General features: G+C 42.0%; 1 protein-coding gene and 1 long non-coding RNA gene across 9 annotated transcripts in view; one reads left to right on the top strand and one right to left on the bottom strand.

The window, feature by feature from the left end:
- Positions 1 to 17,073, top strand: part of AFF3 (ALF transcription elongation factor 3) — a 242,227-nt gene that overhangs the window by 87,887 nt on the left and 137,267 nt on the right. The window lies entirely within an intron of this gene.
- LOC307214445 overlaps positions 1 to 17,073 on the bottom strand; it is a 102,707-nt gene that overhangs the window by 27,848 nt on the left and 57,786 nt on the right. For both annotated transcript variants that reach the window (XR_013838098.1, XR_013838099.1), the window contains exon 2: positions 3,064 to 3,153. This is a non-coding gene — a long non-coding RNA (uncharacterized lncRNA). The remainder of the gene's footprint in view (positions 1 to 3,063; positions 3,154 to 17,073) is intronic.

Raw genomic sequence — 17,073 nt, 5'->3', positions numbered from 1 at the left:
AGCTGTAATCAATTATACATCCCCAACATTTCTTTGCAAGGCAGGTTTTCCAAATACAAGTTGGTTGTATTATGCAATAAGGTGGAGCAAGTCTGTAATGAAAAGCCAATGTAGAAACTGATCTGCAAATATGTAATTAGCAAGATATTTCATAAAATGAAGGCTGTGTGTTGTTAGACCTCAAGGCCTGTCAGAGAAGACTGTAGGACGTGAAGACTCATGCAATTGTCATTACTCATGAAAGCCTGGAGTGAGTGAGTTTCAAGCTGGTACCAAATAAGATTTATGTCTGAAAAGTTGTAAAACACCACCTCACTTACGGCAAACAGGTCTCAGGGGGTCTGAAGAGCTTTAGCCTCACTTAAGGATTATATGATTGGAGCTTAATAGTGTCTAGGTTCCAAAGAAGGAATGTGTTTGCACAGAAAAAAAACTAAATGCATGGCTGAAAATTCACTTAAATGTTTTCTCCACAGTAATTCCCCCTGACAAAGAGGCAAGTTACTGCAACAGTTTAAAAAGTGAGAGCTTGAGTATCTCTGAAAACCGTTGCAGAGAAAAATGGGCGGGGGGGGGGATTGCATTCATGATTTCCCCCCAGATGCTCTTATCCTTCCTTTGGATTCTCATTATTACATTACAGTAATGTGCAATTCCATTGTGTTTAATAGAGTAGTGTAAATTAATTCTAGCATTTCTGGAATTTTAATAAGGAGACCACTGTCAGGTTTTATGCTACTTTAACATTCATTATTCAAAGTTTGAACTGTGGGTGGGATTTATCTGTTCTTTTGTTTTTAGTCTTCACTAGCTCGAAATGCTTTTTTCCCCCTTTGTAAATATTTTCCTCCAAGCAAACAAGCATTCTCGACTGCACACTCAGGGAGGTTATTTATTATGCTTAATGGCAGCTTATAGTAAGTCGTAAATTAAAGGAACAACTTATATGGTGTTTTTAGGTGTGCCAAGGGTATGCCATTTTGCTAATAATTTGTACTAATGTAAATTGTGAAGTGACATTTATGAACTGCGTTTGGCATCATACATAAAACTCTGGCTAAATGTAGAAACATTGATCTGCTGTTTTATGAGCCAATACTTTTGTACAGGTCAGAGTAGTTTTTGCCCCGAGCCTTTACTAAGGCCAGAGTGTTAAGTTAATAAATGGAAGGTTTAAATTTTATAGACTAATCACTTGGAGTAATCAAAATTTGCTTTTCAGTAGCCGAGCGTAATGTTTACTATCTCCTCACTTTGTAGAAAATGTTGCGTTACGGCCTTGTAGCAATTATGCATTTTCTAAAGCTTTTGTGAATTTTTATCCCTACTTCAGCAAACGAAACACACAAGAGCCTAGGATGACCCTCCTAGATCAGGCCAATAGCCCATCTAGTCCAAAATCCTGTTCTCACAGTGCTTATGGGAAACCTGCAAGTTGAGCAGCACAACAACAGCACACCTAAATTGGTGCTATATTTCCCTGAAAAGTGAGAAAGTATGCATCATGCTATGCGTTTAATATGTTGGAGTTGCATGAAAGGCATATAAACTGCAGACACGTAATATAACTATGGGCAAATGTGAAAAGTATATGATATTTCTAAAGTTTCTCCTGGTTATAGAAGTGAAGTTGGAGAACAATTAGGTATCCCAAAAAGTTTTGAAAGCAGTGCTTTTTTTTCTGGGCATACGCATACCCCTAAACATTTTGTGAATCTAAGTTTGGCCTCATTGAGGGGCAGTATTTCAATATGAGTAGGAAAATGAGAGTACTCCTAAACATTTTTAAAGAAATAAAAAAAGCACTGTTTGAAAGTATAAATCAGTTTTCTACATTTTCTCTCATATTTGTGTGTGTGTGATCACCTGACCTCATTTTTATTTACTGTACCTTAAACTTAAATAGGGTTGCCATATTTTAAAAAGTAAAAACCAGGATACCCTCCCGGCAGATGTCAACGAGTTAATAAAACGGGTTTTCCCAGCCGGAACTCTCTGGAACTCAGTTCCGGCACCTCTCAGGTGGGCACCATTGAGAATGAGGGAGGTGTTCATGGTAAGTTCTAGCACCTCTTTTTCTAGAAAAATAGAACTGTAATCAGCTATATACGGTAAATTTTCATAGATATTTAAAGCCTGTCCTGTTTTGGGAAGCTTTTAATGCGTGGTGGGTTTTTTTCTTCTTTCCCTCTATATTTTTGTTGGAAGTTGCCCAAATTAGCTGGGGCAACCCAGTCAGATGAGCAGGGTATAAGAAATTTGTTGTTGCTGTTGCTGTTGCTGTTGTTGTTGTTGTTAGGGATTTTTCTTCAGTTCAGGTGGGTACCATTGCCATTGTAAGAGAACAGGAGAGGTGTTTATGGTGAGTTTGGCACCTCCTTTTCTAGACAAATATCACTGAATTGATGATGATAATGCTGAAGAAGAAGAAGAAGAAGACGAATACGAATACATGTGGCTTTCCACCTCCGCAGCAGCAGATTAGTTGATCCCTGAGCAAAGTAGGATTCCTCCCCACTCCACAATCCATGTTGTTTGGGTAAAAGGAGACTTTACTTACTCTACACTGCAGTTTCTGTAGGGTTAACATTTGTGATTGGTTGTCCTAACAAGACCAGCCCTACTGCAACAGTGGTGGTGGTGGCGGCGGGGGGAGTCAGCACAGGCTCAATGCCTTAAAAATAGATAAATATAAGGTCTTAACAATATATGGATGCATTGTAAGAGAAGGGGTTAATTGAGCCTCTCCAGGGAGGGAGTTTCAGAGTCTGGGTGCCACAACTAAAAAGGCCCAGTCTTTCTTGGTCCCTCCTTCAGTAGTGGTGGAACCCAGAGCAGCACTGATGGGAGGTTCATGTGAGAGCAAGAGGAGGCTCTTCATATATCCTGGTTCCAAACTGCTTAGGGCTTTGTGAAGAATACCCAGCCCTCATTAAATACAGATTATACAAACATGGAATAGTATGCTTGGTAAAACAGGCTCCTGAAATTGCTCTGGCTGCCACGTTTTGACTCAGCAAATCGCGTTTTATATAAAGGTTTGTTGGCAGAGTCTACTCTTACCTGAAATGAAACATTTTCAAATTCCTGGTGGGGTTTTTTTTTTTGTAGCTTTACATCTTTGGTTTTATTCCGATGCCAATTTGAACAATCCTGCCGAAGCCAAATATGTACAAGTGTTTATAAACATGCCGTTATAAAATATTAGTGTCTTTTGTCTGTGTAAAGATAGGGAAACAAACTGAACATTTATTGAGGGACCGGTCTACAAATTATTATTTGGCAATAGAAATATGTTTTGTGACAAACCTAAATCAACTTAAAAAAACAAACCATAGAGGTAAAAATGGCAATGTATAGATTGTGCACATTCAGTATAAGGTGAAGCTTTTTTATGCTATGCATGAATGCCTTTGCTGAAAATGGGAAATCTAAACAGCTGCACTATTGTATTCAATCGCTGTCAAAAAATAATGATTTGCTGAGTCTAATAGATCACCATTTGGTCTTGGCAGCTGTTACTGGCAGGTTATACAGTACAGAATACATGCTGTGCATGCTATATTTCTGTCTTGCTGGGGTTTCTTACTATAAAGATAGTAAGATATGCAGCCAAATCAAAAGTTAATAGCATCGGACCAGGAGTTCTTAACCTGTGGGCCAGGAATATGCATAAAGAGGGATCATACGGTCCTTGTTTTTCCTTCATTTCATAGCTTTTAATAAAACATAATATGTTTCCTGCTCTTACGCCAGATCGCGAAAATGACCTTGAAAATTGTGAGCTGAATATATCTATGTGTGTGTGTGTATTGCAGCCGTGCTTCGTGAGATCGGCAGATAGCTTGAAAAAAGCTTTAAGCGACACATGCTGCTCCATTAGTTCCAATCAAAGCACTCTGGGCTTTTTTATTCTCTAGCCAAAGATTTTCACATTTCTCCGAATGAGTTTGCAGACTCATTGTGTGCCTCAAGAGGGGTGCAAACATGCGTCGGGGTTTCAGTTGCAAGTGGCCAAATGGAAGAAAGGAGGCATTATCGAGGTTATTATTATTATTATTATTATTATTATTATTATTATTATTATAATGTTTGAAAACATGATGCGTTTTCAAGTATGGTAGGGGAGGGGACACCACACACAGTACAATATTTCTTTTGTTCCTTGACCGTAGTTTTCAAATGGCACTTCAAGGAACTCTGTGATTCTTCGGAAGCTTATCAGGGGTTCATTGGTGACAAGATCCAAAATGGAAGAAGAGCATCCCTGAAAGACACTGCGTGATAGTGACAGGTGGTTCAGTCACTAGACGGCACTGGGCTTAGTTGTATCTGGGTGAACTCAGGAGTTTCCTGGTGCTGTTCTGTTTATGTTGAAGAGGTGCAGTGGGGTGTTCCTCACCTGGCCTTCCTAGTATGAAGGTTACTGCTGGTAGCCAAGTCAAGAGAGAGAGAGGGGAAGGGAGGCATAGCAGTAAGGAACCTTGGATTGACTCAACTGCTGCACCTGCACCCACCTTCTTCCTTGCCAGCTTGCCTCTCTCCCTCTATTACTGGTAGCAACCTCCACACTGGAAAGCTTGGTGAGCATGTTACCCCACCCAATGCCATCCTGCCAGCCATTACTGGTTCTATTCTAGCTCCTTGACCAGTGTGCCCTCTTAAGCCCTCCATGATGCTCAGCTTGCTTCTGTGCTAGGATGGGCAATAACATCTCTGCTAGGTGAAGCTGCAGAGGAGTACTGCTGGCTGGCTCCATTCTAGGCCGTTCTTTCCATCACACAGAAACCTGAGAGGCTTGGCTAGCACTTTGTAAGAGTACAGTGGTACCTCGGGTTACATACGCTTCAGGTTACAGACACTTCGGGTTACAGACTCCACTAACCCAGAAATAGTACCTCAGGTTAAGAACTTTGCTTCAGGATGAGAACAGAAATCGTGCTCCCACGGCAGCGGGAGGCCTCATTAGCTAAAGTGGTGCTTCAGGTTAAGTACAGTTTCAGGTTAAGAACAGACCTCCAGAACGAATTAAGTACTTAACCCAAGGTACCACTGTATGCAGTAACTGGCTTTCCCCAATAACCCTTTAAAAAATAAATAAATTGCAACATTCAGGGTTTGTGCCAGATATGAGAGATTCCCCAGTGGCTCCCCCTAGGGAAGGAAAAACATTTGAAAACCACTCCTTTAAGGCACAACAATTCATAAAATTATTATGAATTTTTCAAGCCAAAATGTACTCTTAAAAACCCTAGCCGAACTTCCTTCTCGGTTTGCCTTACTCTCAAAGCAGTATTGGATATTGCTGGCATCAGTCTGTCTCAAAAGACAACAGAGAGCACCTCAGGGGGCGAAGTCAAACCGCTGGAGAATCACAGCGCCTGCTGTAGCCGCAGAGACTGGAAACTCGTAACTGCTGCTGAGGCTCCAGTACTTTGGCCACCTCATGAAAAGAGAAGACTCCCTGGAGAAGACCCTGATGTTGGGAAAGATGGAGGGCACAAGGAGAAGGGGGCGACAGAGGACGAGATGGTTGGATAGTGTTTTCGAGGTTACCAGCATGAGTCTGACCAAGCTGCGGGGGGCAGTGGAGGACAGGAGTGCCTGGCGTTCTCTGGTCCATGGGGTCACGAAGAGTCGGACACGACTAAACGACTAAACAACAACAACATGTTGTTTTTGCAGTGTTAGCAGCACCAAAAGTGATCTCTCTGGGGGACAAGCCTGGGCAGTGTGTATGGGGGATGCTGGGGTTGGCCTCAGTGATGTGCCCCAAAGGAAAGCAGAGCAATACGTTGGGCACCAGCTTGGCTGCAGGAGTTGCTAGTAGGAGGCATACAAGGCGCTATGCAACTGTCTTAGGGATTTGTGTATGTATTTGTGTATTTGTGTATGTACATATGCTGTATGGAATCTTAATGTTTATATTATTTTTCTTTTATATTGTACACCCACCCACCCACCCACCCACCAGTGGAAGTTGATTGGAGATCTGTTTGGTGACAAGCAACTAGCAAGTTTAATTAGGAATAATAAGGCTAAAGCTATGGGATGCAAATCGACCCAGTTACTTACTTAGTTAGCCTAGATTCTTCAGCATATGTATTACTTTTTTAGGAGTTTGTAATTCTTTTTTTTTATATGCCTGTTGTCTTTGTCCATGGAGTTTTCTTGGCAGGGATACTGGAGTGGCTTGCCGGTTCCTCCTCCAGGTGGATCACGTTTGGTCAAAACTCTCCACTATGACCTGTTCATCTTGGGTGCCCTGCTCGGCATAGTTCATAGCTTCTCTGAGTTCTTCAAGCCCCTTCGCCACGGCAAGGCAGTGATCCATGAAGGGGGCATCTTGAGAAGTAGAGACATCACCTTGCCAACAAAGGTCCATATAGTTAAAGCTATGGTTTTCCCAGTAGTGATGTATGGAAGTGAGAGCTGGACCATAAAGAAGGCTGATCGCCGAAGAATTGATGCTTTTGAATTATGGTGCTGGAGGAGACTCTTGAGAGTCCCATGGACTGCAAGAAGATCAAACCTCTCCATTCTGAAGGAAATCAGCCCTGAGTGCTCACTGGAAGGACAGATTGTGAAGCTGAGGCTCCAGTACTTTGGCCACCTCATGAGAAGAGAAGACTCCCTGGAGAAGACCCTGATGTTGGGAAAGATGGAGGGCACAAGGAGAAGGGGGCGACAGAGGACGAGATGGTTGGATAGTGTTTTCGAGGTTACCAGCATGAGTCTGACCAAGCTGCGGGGGGCAGTGGAGGACAGGAGTGCCTGGTGTTCTCTGGTCCATGGGGTCACGAAGAGTCGGACACGACTAAACGACTAAACAACAACAACAACAAAATTCTTTTTTTAAAAAAACACCCTCATCCTTTTGCATCATCGGTGAGGATATCCGCCCCACAATTGTTATTGTTAGTATTTTAATTTGGGAACTCATTGAAGAGTTGCTTATCTCCTGTCTTTCCACACTTCAGAATTACCCGTGTTCCTTTCATGGTAACATTCATCAAAAATTATGCTGCCTTCACCCCTTCTAAAATAACAGTGAAGATAAATGGATCGATTGACCCCAAGAGCAGTTTATTTATCCCTTTAGTCACACTTCAGTAGTAAAATCAATATTTCTCTGAAATATCTGATATTACAGTGGTTCCAGTAAATAGTGACGCTCCTGAACTATGTGTGTGAGAGAACAGAAATTTATTATCAGGTTAGATATTTTAGTATCTATATTGATTTTTCTGTGAATGCTTGTGAAGTTTTTTATTTATCTGTATCTAAATGAGTGACATCTGCTGCTGTGTGATGGTGGGGGGGAAGCTCCCCCCGCCCCCCCCAGTAATCAAAGCCCTGTTGAAGGAAAAAGAAAACTCATATCTAACAATCTTAGTGAAAAGTACCTTGTCAGGACTGTATGCTTATTTTGAAATGATGCACTGTCTAGTGCAGTGTTTCCCAACCTTGGGCCTCCAGCTGTTTTTGAACTACAATTCCCATCATCCCTGACCACTGGTCTTGCTAGCTAGGGATGATGGGAGTTGTAGTCCAAAAACAGCTGGAGGCCAAAGGTTGGGAAACACTGGAGTGGACTATGTTTTCTCATAGTGCCCCTTTGTTGGACAAATGCGCAGCATGGTAGGTCCCCCCCCCTTTTAATACAGATGTTGACACCACTTGATGTATAACTACTAAATTGTTTTGGAGTGCTGGGTGGCTAATGGCTTGCCGAATGGATGGAGCAAAGGGAGCAGAACTGATAGAGAAGGGGCTGGAAGAGGGGTCATGTTTGCCTCTGTCTGTTTATGTATTGAATATAATGATACCTGATAGAAAAACATTATCTCAAATCAAATCTTTCTACTGTAATCCACACATGCTTAAGCTTAAATAGAAATGGTGTGCGTATATAGTGGGGGGAAATTGCAATGAAAGTTCTGCAACAGATTTGAGTTATGTGCAGTTGCCAATTTGTAGCTTTAGACAACAATCCTCCAAATGTTTACATCAGAATAGCTCTATTGAAGTGTTGGATACCAGGTAGGATTGTAATATGATAACAGTGTGGTTCATAGAACTACCCTGAAGGTTGTAGTTTGATGTTTGATTTTATCTAAAAGAATGGGAGCAGGTTACAAGTGATTTTAAAATACTCATACATACAGACAGACAGACAGACAGACAGGCAGATAGATAAACCAGCTATTAAATATAGAATATATACAATGCTGGTGGGTCTCAAACGCTCGGTGAGTTAGGGACTTCCTCTGCATGTGAAGACAAGGCTCCGGCAGATTGAGCGGACAAGACCAATTTCAGCTCGGATTTCTCCAACATACCTAACTGAATCAAATGCACACCCACAGCTGGAGAGGTCTGGATTGAAGCCTAGATGTCTGTTATTGGGTGGTGGCAGTAATGACAAATTAGAGATAGTTTTGGCTCTTCCCTATTCTGCTGGAACTTGGTATCACTTCATAGTGGCACAAGTGTTTCAAAATATTTTATTTTGTGCCCTCTTGCCACAGTTCTTTCCCCCTACAGTTGCACCCTGGTCTTCAAAATCAGCCCAAATGTTATTTTTTTTAAAATATAGCTGTGGAAGAGGAAGCAGGGACATGTTTGTGAAGAGCAGCCAGGTGGAAAGAGTACCGTATTTTTCGCCCCATAGGACGCACCGGCCCATAGGATGCACCTAGTTTTTTGGGGGGGAAATAAAGGGGAAAAAATTATTTCCCCCCTAGGTGCTCTGCGCTAATCCCGAAGCTTGGGGCGTGCGGAGCTCAGCGCGCCCCAAGCTTCTGGGTGCCGGCAAGGTCTCCGCTAGCCTTGGGAAAGCCGCGCGACTTTGCGCGGCTCTCCCAAGGCTAGCGGAGCGCTGCGCTAATCCCGAAGTTTGGGGCATGCGGAGCTCAGCGCGCTCCAAGCTTCTGACTGCCGGCAAGGTCTCCGCTAGCCGTGGGAGAGCCGCGTGACTTTGCGCGGCTCTCCCAAGGCTAGCGGAGCGCTGCGCTAATCCCGAAGTTTGAGGCGTGCAGAGCTCAGCGCGCCCCAAGCTTCTGGGTCCAGGCAAGCTCTCCGCCAGCCCTGGGAGAGCTGGGTCTCCCACGGCTAGCGGATAGCTTCCTGAAGCCTGGAGAGCGAGAGGGGTCGGTGCGCACCGACCCCCTCGCTCTCCAGGCTTCAGCGAAAGCCTGCATTCGCCCCATAGGATGCACACACATTTCCCCTTCATTTTTGGAGGGGAAAAAGGGTGTCCTATAGGGCGAAAAATACGGTAATTCTAACCTGTGCAGAGAGAAGGCGCATGCTTCCTTGTTTTAGGATCTGCATAGGTGGCAGCAGTACTATTGGAGCTGAGAGTTTCCTTTCAGCTGCAATGCTGTTAATTCCTTAGGAAGGAGAAAATCTGTGTAGAGAAGGCACTGCCATCCATTGCTCTTTCTTCAGAAACTCTTCCATCACCTATTCATACTGGTATCGCTTGTGTTTATTTCTTCCACTGGAGATGGTGTATGGAAGCAGAGCATGACCAAACGATGGAGGTTAGGGAACTGACTTATTATACCACAAAATAACATACGCCAGGGGTGACTAACCTTTGTCCCTCCAGATGTTGTTGGACTCCAGCTTGGGAATAGAATTGAAATATTGCCCACATAATTGTGGAAATTGTTTGATTGTTTTTAAAGCCTGTAGCTTTTGTATTTTATCTCCAATCCAAATCTTCATTACTGTCATAGACCAGCATAAGGTAAAAGCACCTCCATACATAAATAAAACATGCTAGATAGGCAATAATGCAACTGCAGAAATAGAGGGTACACATAATCATTCTCTCAGTTACAGTAGACCAGCATAAGATAAAAACACATAAAACATGTAAATTAGACAGTCAGTTTTAGACCCACTGTGTGGCACATACCCTCCTCCGACGTATGTCAATCATAGCAGTACAATATCTGGCAACTGAATATGTTATATCAGGATTTATATCTTGGAGCAGTAAAGAGATATAGAATTGCCCTGTGTGTCCTGGAAATTTGTGTATAATTGGAAGGATAAACCTAGTACGTATGTTTGTGAAATACTAGCAGTGGAGAAAAAAACATGTCCATTTTTTTCACTTTATCTTGTTTTACATTGCTTGAATAAGTTTTGGCTCGTAAGTGGTTTATAGATTGGGTTGTGTTTTTTTTTAAAAAAATATAGCAACAACACCAACAAGAACTCCCATCAGTCCTAACCAGCTTGGCCAGTGGGTAATGGGAATTGTAGTCCAACAGCATCTGGAGGGCCACCCTTACTATACGGCATGTGCTTCTTTTAGACAAAACAATCAGATGAGATATACTTCAACAATACATGATCATATTTGGCTCTGTTTGCTGAAAACTTATAAGCAATGAAGTGTGCTGCTGCTTCGCTCCTTTCTTCTTGAAAATTGTCGTTAACACAAGGAGTAATGTTTTTAAGAGGTCAAAAGACACAATGCAGTGCCATCATTTTTATGACCGTCAAATTAATTTATTTATCCATTGCCTGCACCTAATGGAGATTGACTCTCCTGGTTCCCTGCTGTAATGATGTTCACTGAGTTGAAAATGAAGATGTTGGAGGATAAAAGCAGTGCTCTGACTGCTATTGATTAACTGTCTTGTTTGCTTCATTGTTCAGGCTTCATTAGCCTCTTGGGCAGAGAGGCACCCCAGTATAGCATCCCTGACACCTTGCTGAAAAGACGCAGGCTTTTAAAATGGCAGCTTTACTTAAAATACAGTTTGAATTACAATTGTTGATGGCACAGACAAAGACAACACCTAATAAGTTAGAACAGAAATACAAACAAACAAATAACAACTCACTGAACTGTACTCATATCAGTCTCATATCAACAATAGTCTGGAAAAAATGTTATTAGGTTATGGATATATTAGCTGCATTAATATTTTACAAAACACCCTCCCCCCCCCAAAAAAAAACAGCATAAGAAACAGTAAAGGAAAATGTGGCATTTTAAGAGCTGGCCCAATACAGCGGTACCTCGGGTTACAGACGTTTCAGGTTGCAGACGCTTCAGGTTACAGACTCCGCTAACCCAGAAATAGTACCTCGGGTTAAGAACTTTGCTTCAGGATGAGAACAGAAATCACGCGGTGGCAGCGGGAGGCCCCATTAGCTAAAGTGGTGCTTCAGGTTAAGAACAGTTTCAGGTTAAGAACGGACCTCCGGAACGAATTAAGTACGTAACCAGAGGTACCACTGTACTTTTGCTGTGCCTTCTCACCACGAGGGCCATCAGCTGCAAAAAAATTGTGGTGCCATGCAGATACCAGTTCCTGCTCTCATCTATCCCATACCCCCCCCCCAACATTTTGGGAGGACAGTTCAGGGCACCCAACCTTCACCCTGCTGACCCCATCCCTCTGGCTCACCCACTTGCCCTCTCCTTTCTCCTCCCCCATCCCCCCTACCTTTCTCCAGTTGTTTGCCTCTGCAGCACCTGGCCTGCGCCATGTCGGGAGAAGCAGTGTGTGCCAGGCCAACCTTCTGGCAGGCTATGCCTAGCCTGTGCAGCTTCCCATCTTTTGGTCCCTCACCCTGGCGTGACCAGCACGGGGCACCAACATCGGGACATTCGGGGCTGGGGACAGAAGCCTGTCATAATTGTTCATGTTACAATGTTATGAAAGGTGGAATCATCTTTTTTCTTTAACCACCATGTCATCTGGCAGTTCCCCTCTATCGCTGACAATTCACTGCAAACCTCATGGTTTTGTGCTACACGTATTTGTAATCATGAGGTTCTCATGGTCTTCTTTTCATCGTGGGCACAATTCAGAAGAAAGTAGGTATGCTTAAGAAACATTGAAATCAATATGAGGCCCAAGGAGTGTTCAGTGGTGTGTGTGTGTGTGTGTCCCATTGATTTTATTATGATGTGCCCAATAGCCTTACCATTATCCAGATTATGTTTGAGAAAGGGCTTTGTACATGGAATGATACATGCACATAAAGATTGGGAGGGAGGTTCCTGCCCCAGTCAGAGTTCACCCAAATGTGAAAAATCTCTATGCACGTAAATTACTTGTAGACACTATTCCACCATATTTGTTGGCAGATTTGGGGTGGGTAGCCTCCACAACCACCTTCACACATTCCTTGAATGCATGGGTGGGTTCACTTAATCTCCCCAATGAGAGGTAAGCAGGCAAATAAAGCGTTAAGTCCCATGGAATTGAATGGAACTGGAAAACACAGAAACCTCCTTTGGATGATCATTTTTCTGTATTTTTTTCTTAAACGTTTTGTAACAGCCATTGCATCTTTCTAACACATCCGATCAGAGGTGTACCAAAGATCCTTTGTTCCATTGGCAAGGAACTGTATTGGTGCCCCAGGAGATGGGAGGCCAGGCAAGCATGCTCCTAGTCACACCTAGCAAAAGCAGAGAGGTGTGATTTTTGCAGTCCCCAAACTTGGTGGGGGCAAACCTGGACAACCCCTAGGATTCGCCCCCACATCAGATACGTGATAAATGCATTGAATTCCCACCCACTCTTCCCAGTCTGCCTCCAGATAAGATATTGTACATGTGTTTGTATATAAGTTCATGCATGCACATTAATTAAAGTTAAAATATGGAACTTACTTCCATCCTTGTGATTAGAATGTGTAAATTTCATGGCAGCAGATAGTAAGAAAGCTTGAACTGGATTAATTTTTAATCCTCTCCCTCCCCCCTTAATAGTGGTGTTTGTTTTGTGGATAATCTATGTAGCTAGGTAAAATGGAGAAGCCCGAAGCATCTGCTAATCCTTTCACAATCAGAATGGTTTTGTTTTTTGTTTTTACCAAAGCAATGCCAGTTAAATGTAAATTTGTATTTCAGGTCAAATACAAATTTCTGCGTATCATTATTTTCATTTTATAATTGCACTAAAAGCAACTGAGTAAGGCCTGGATTGTAAGCCTCCTTGGGAACAATATGTATGCTACCTTGAGTTCCATTATGAAAGAAAGGTGGGATATAAAAGTAAGTGCTATTGGCAAAACATTTGCATGGCCTGAACTGGGCCCATAAAATATACAAATGGTGAGGAGTTTGTTCAGCAGATGCAGAAATGGGGAAAAAAATGCAGAAAAATGATTTAACACATACAAAGATGTTTTTGAATGAATCAGACTTTGCTATTTAATTTACATTTCGAGGGCTCATTAGGATGATGAATGACACTGGTGGAGAACAAAACATACTTCCGGAACAAAAGAAAATCTCTGTAGCCTAATAACATTTTATGCCAGCACTTACATTTGTCAGAAGTGGATGCTATTTATCCCTATGATTATTTAAAAATCATTTTTATTGTCCTTTGTTCTGTGTCCTCTTCTGGGAATTTTAATTCAGAGTTTTGACACCTGCTTATTAACTTGCCTGAAGTATGGAGTACAAAGGCTCGTGCTATATAAATAATTCTAACCAGCTATGTTTATATTACTGGCAGCTGTACACAAATTAGCTCAATTTGGATTTATTTCATCTCAAAATAAGAAAGCATTCCAGACAGTGTCACCTTTAACTCACTCATACACTATTGAGATGGCGAAGCGCTAATAAATTGCTTAATACCTGGGCCATGGGCATGTCACTTTCTGGGGAGAGACCTGCAAGAGTGTCTGATTGTCTGATTCTATTTCTCCCTCTCCCTCTCTCCCTCCCTCTCTCTCACACCCACACACACCCTGCATACCCTCCAACATTCATCAGATGAAAATAGGGACATTTCTCACCCCCCCACCACTGACCCTCTGCAACCCTCCCCCCATTTTTTGTGACTGCAGACCATTCCCCATCAGAAGAAGAATGAGAAATAGGACACAGCACACACACCCTCCACCATCCATTAAAAAACCCCTTAATCCTGATTTATTTTATTCCTTGGCAGATTTGCAAAATAAAAGCACACAGCAATAAGAAATTGGCAGATTTGCAAAATAAAAGCATGCACCAATAAAAAATTTTTTTAGAAAGGGGCAAGTTTAGACACGGATGTACAAAAGCATTTTATAAAATAAAAAAGACTCCTTGCACTTCGCTTCACTCCGCTTTAAATATTAAAACACTTCTACATGCCTGGATAGGTTTGCCCAAACAAAAATGTCTTAAGCAGACAGCAAAAAGAATACAGCAAAGGAACCTGCCTTAGGTCAATAGGCAGGGAGTTCCAAAGTTAGTGCTGCCACACTAAGAGATTGAATCCTTACACATGTGGTATGAGTTTTATGTGGCAGCTGTAGCAGGGCCAGATCCGCATATTGAAGCGGCCGAGTGGATATGTATGGGGTAAGGTGATCCTGCAAATAAACTGGACCCAAACTGTTAGGGTTGTGATTACATCTTAGAAAGTCAAAGACACCGCAGAGAGAGTTGATAACCCTTAACCTGCTTAGAATTTATCCTACCTAATGTGGGAACTCTTCCCCATCTTAGGTATTTTGGAGAGAGAAGCTGGTTGTGATGAATTACTGCGGAAGAAAAAGACAATCTATATGGTCTGCACATACTCGATATGATTTGGAAACTTGAGTCCATTGCTGTGGATATATCTTAGTTGTGTTATACCTTTTAAATTCCACATTCACCCAACGTTTTCATATTCTGTCCAAATAGGGTGTCAGGTATTTTACCATTCATGACCCACCATGTCCCCCCAAAAGCTTTGTGCACACTTAAACAAATACATATACACTTATACACTTGTTTATAAATGCAAAGAGCATTTCACAACGTCATACACATTCGAACTGCATCTGAAGATAAAATGTTAGTATGTTTGGGTGCATTACGCCTCATTATCTAATTGCTTCTTCAGTATTCTGCAAACGACCTGATGTTTCCATACAGTATAGCCACACAGTATAAATGTTGCATGTATACACATTTGTTTCCTGAGTTTGCTGCTGCCCAAAAGTAGTTCTGTAGTTCCATCAGTGCATGAGTCAGAGCTCTGGAGGATGAAAGAAATCAGAAATTGCATTTGCATGTGGTAAGAAAATACTTCAGCGTAAGCTTTCCATAGAAGTGTGGAACAGTAAATGCCACGCAGCTTTAGTTTATTCATTATGAAATGATGTGGAAGTGTTTGATCTTACACTTTGCGTTCCATAGTCAGTCCTGACTTTCTTTAACGAGTTTGGATGACAATACAAACAGCTACAGTGAAACAGCAAGACTGATTTCTCCCAAGAGCAATTGTACTGCTTATTCGTAATGCAAGTTTGTTTCAATCTCTTTCTGCACTGGTTGCTCTGACAGAGAGATCACTGGTTTAATTTTCTTTTCCAAATACATGAACAACCTCACACATGTCAGTGTATATTCCTATTCAATGTATAAGATATCAATGAACAAATTCTGTGTTTTTCCACACACACACACACACACACACACACACACACACACACATTATACCCCCTTTTCAACATGGTGTAGCAATGTTTCTATGATTTATGCAGCTTGATGTGAAATATTTTCTATTAAGGTTAATCAATTAAGGGTCAAAGCCAATACATAAATGAATAAATGTTGCAGTTCTTTTCCAAAAAGGGTTCTGCGTTGCATACTTGTATGCACGTGGAACCAGATATCATTGCATAGGATATTAGCCTTCATGTCTGTTTTTGTGAATTTCTAAAGGCATTTACATATATTTTTTTATTTAAAAAAACAGCACTCCATATGAATATATTTGCTTTCATTTGTTGCTCATCTTCATCCCTTCTATTTTTCCTTCTTTGCCCCCATGGCCATTTCATCTGGTTGTGGCGAACCATGTGGATTTTATTCAAAGACATCAGGAGGCCACATTTGACATGGTGGCAACATAAACGCTCGTAAAGAAAAGCATACACAGCACCTCAGCCAATCGGATTAAACAAAGTGAGGGCAAAAAGTAAGGCTAGGGAAATGAGAGTGAAGAAGGAGGAAAATGGGGTCGAAATGAAGCTGCAGCTGAGGATGTTGAACACCATCAAAATGCATATGATCATCAAGATTAGCTGAGGTTTTGTTCTTTGTTTTGCTGTAACTCTTGGGCTATAGAGACTGAGCCAATCTCAAAGTAGCTATTTAAATGTTTGGGGAAAGGGTCATAACTCAGTGGTAGAAGATCTGCTTTGCAGGCAAAAGGTTCCAGGTTTGATCTTCATGTTCTCCATGAAATCCTGGAGAGCTGCTGCCAGTCATTTTAGATAGTACTGAGCTACATGGACCTATGGCAGGCATAGGCAAACTCCGGACCTCCAGATGTATGGGACTACAATTCCCATCATCCCTGACCACTGGTCCTGTTGGCTAGGGATGATGGGAATTGTAGTCCCAAACATCTGGAGGGCTGGAGTTTGCCTATGCCTGACCTATGTTCTTACTCTGTATAAGCCAGCAGCATCCTATGTTCCTAGTGTGATAAAATATTAAGCAAATATTCACCCCTATAAGTTCTTCCAATTCTCTAAACATATTACTTTTTTATTTATGCTTCTGCTTTGCTGTTCCCCCACCGCACACAAAAGAAACTCAAAGCAGCTAACAATACAGTATGCACAACAATAAAACCAAACAAAATGCGTTAAATAGCCACACCAAGTTTTGATTCCATTCAACCTAGGATTTGTTATTTTTCTTCATTCAGATCCAAGTAGGGTCAAGGCCATTAAGAGGATTTGTGGACTAGCAGACATCAAATTAACACTCCCCCTCGCCAGAATGTAGAGTGGACCAGATGGATGTATCTACTCCCATTTCCAAGTAATTGGGCACTCACACTAAGCGTAATTAGTTTTTTTTCTTTAAGCCAAGGTGTTAAAAGTGAGTCACTACTTCCAATGATGGCACATTAGTGGACACGTTATGGGCATTCTCTTGGCCTCCCAAAGTCACAAACTTGCCCATAAGCCCCCAATAAGACAGGTTCTGGCTAGGTGTCCTGATTCCTCTACTCAAAAGGGTGATTGACTACTTTAACCTGTTCCTGACCGGGCTCAGGAAAGACAACATTTGGTGCCCAGTGA

This window comes from Podarcis cretensis, assembly GCF_951804945.1.
Source record: "Podarcis cretensis genome assembly, chromosome: 4".
NCBI lineage: Eukaryota > Metazoa > Chordata > Lepidosauria > Squamata > Lacertidae > Podarcis > Podarcis cretensis.
The sequence above is the reverse complement of the archived record's forward strand: the minus strand, read 5'-3'. Positions and strand labels throughout refer to the sequence as shown.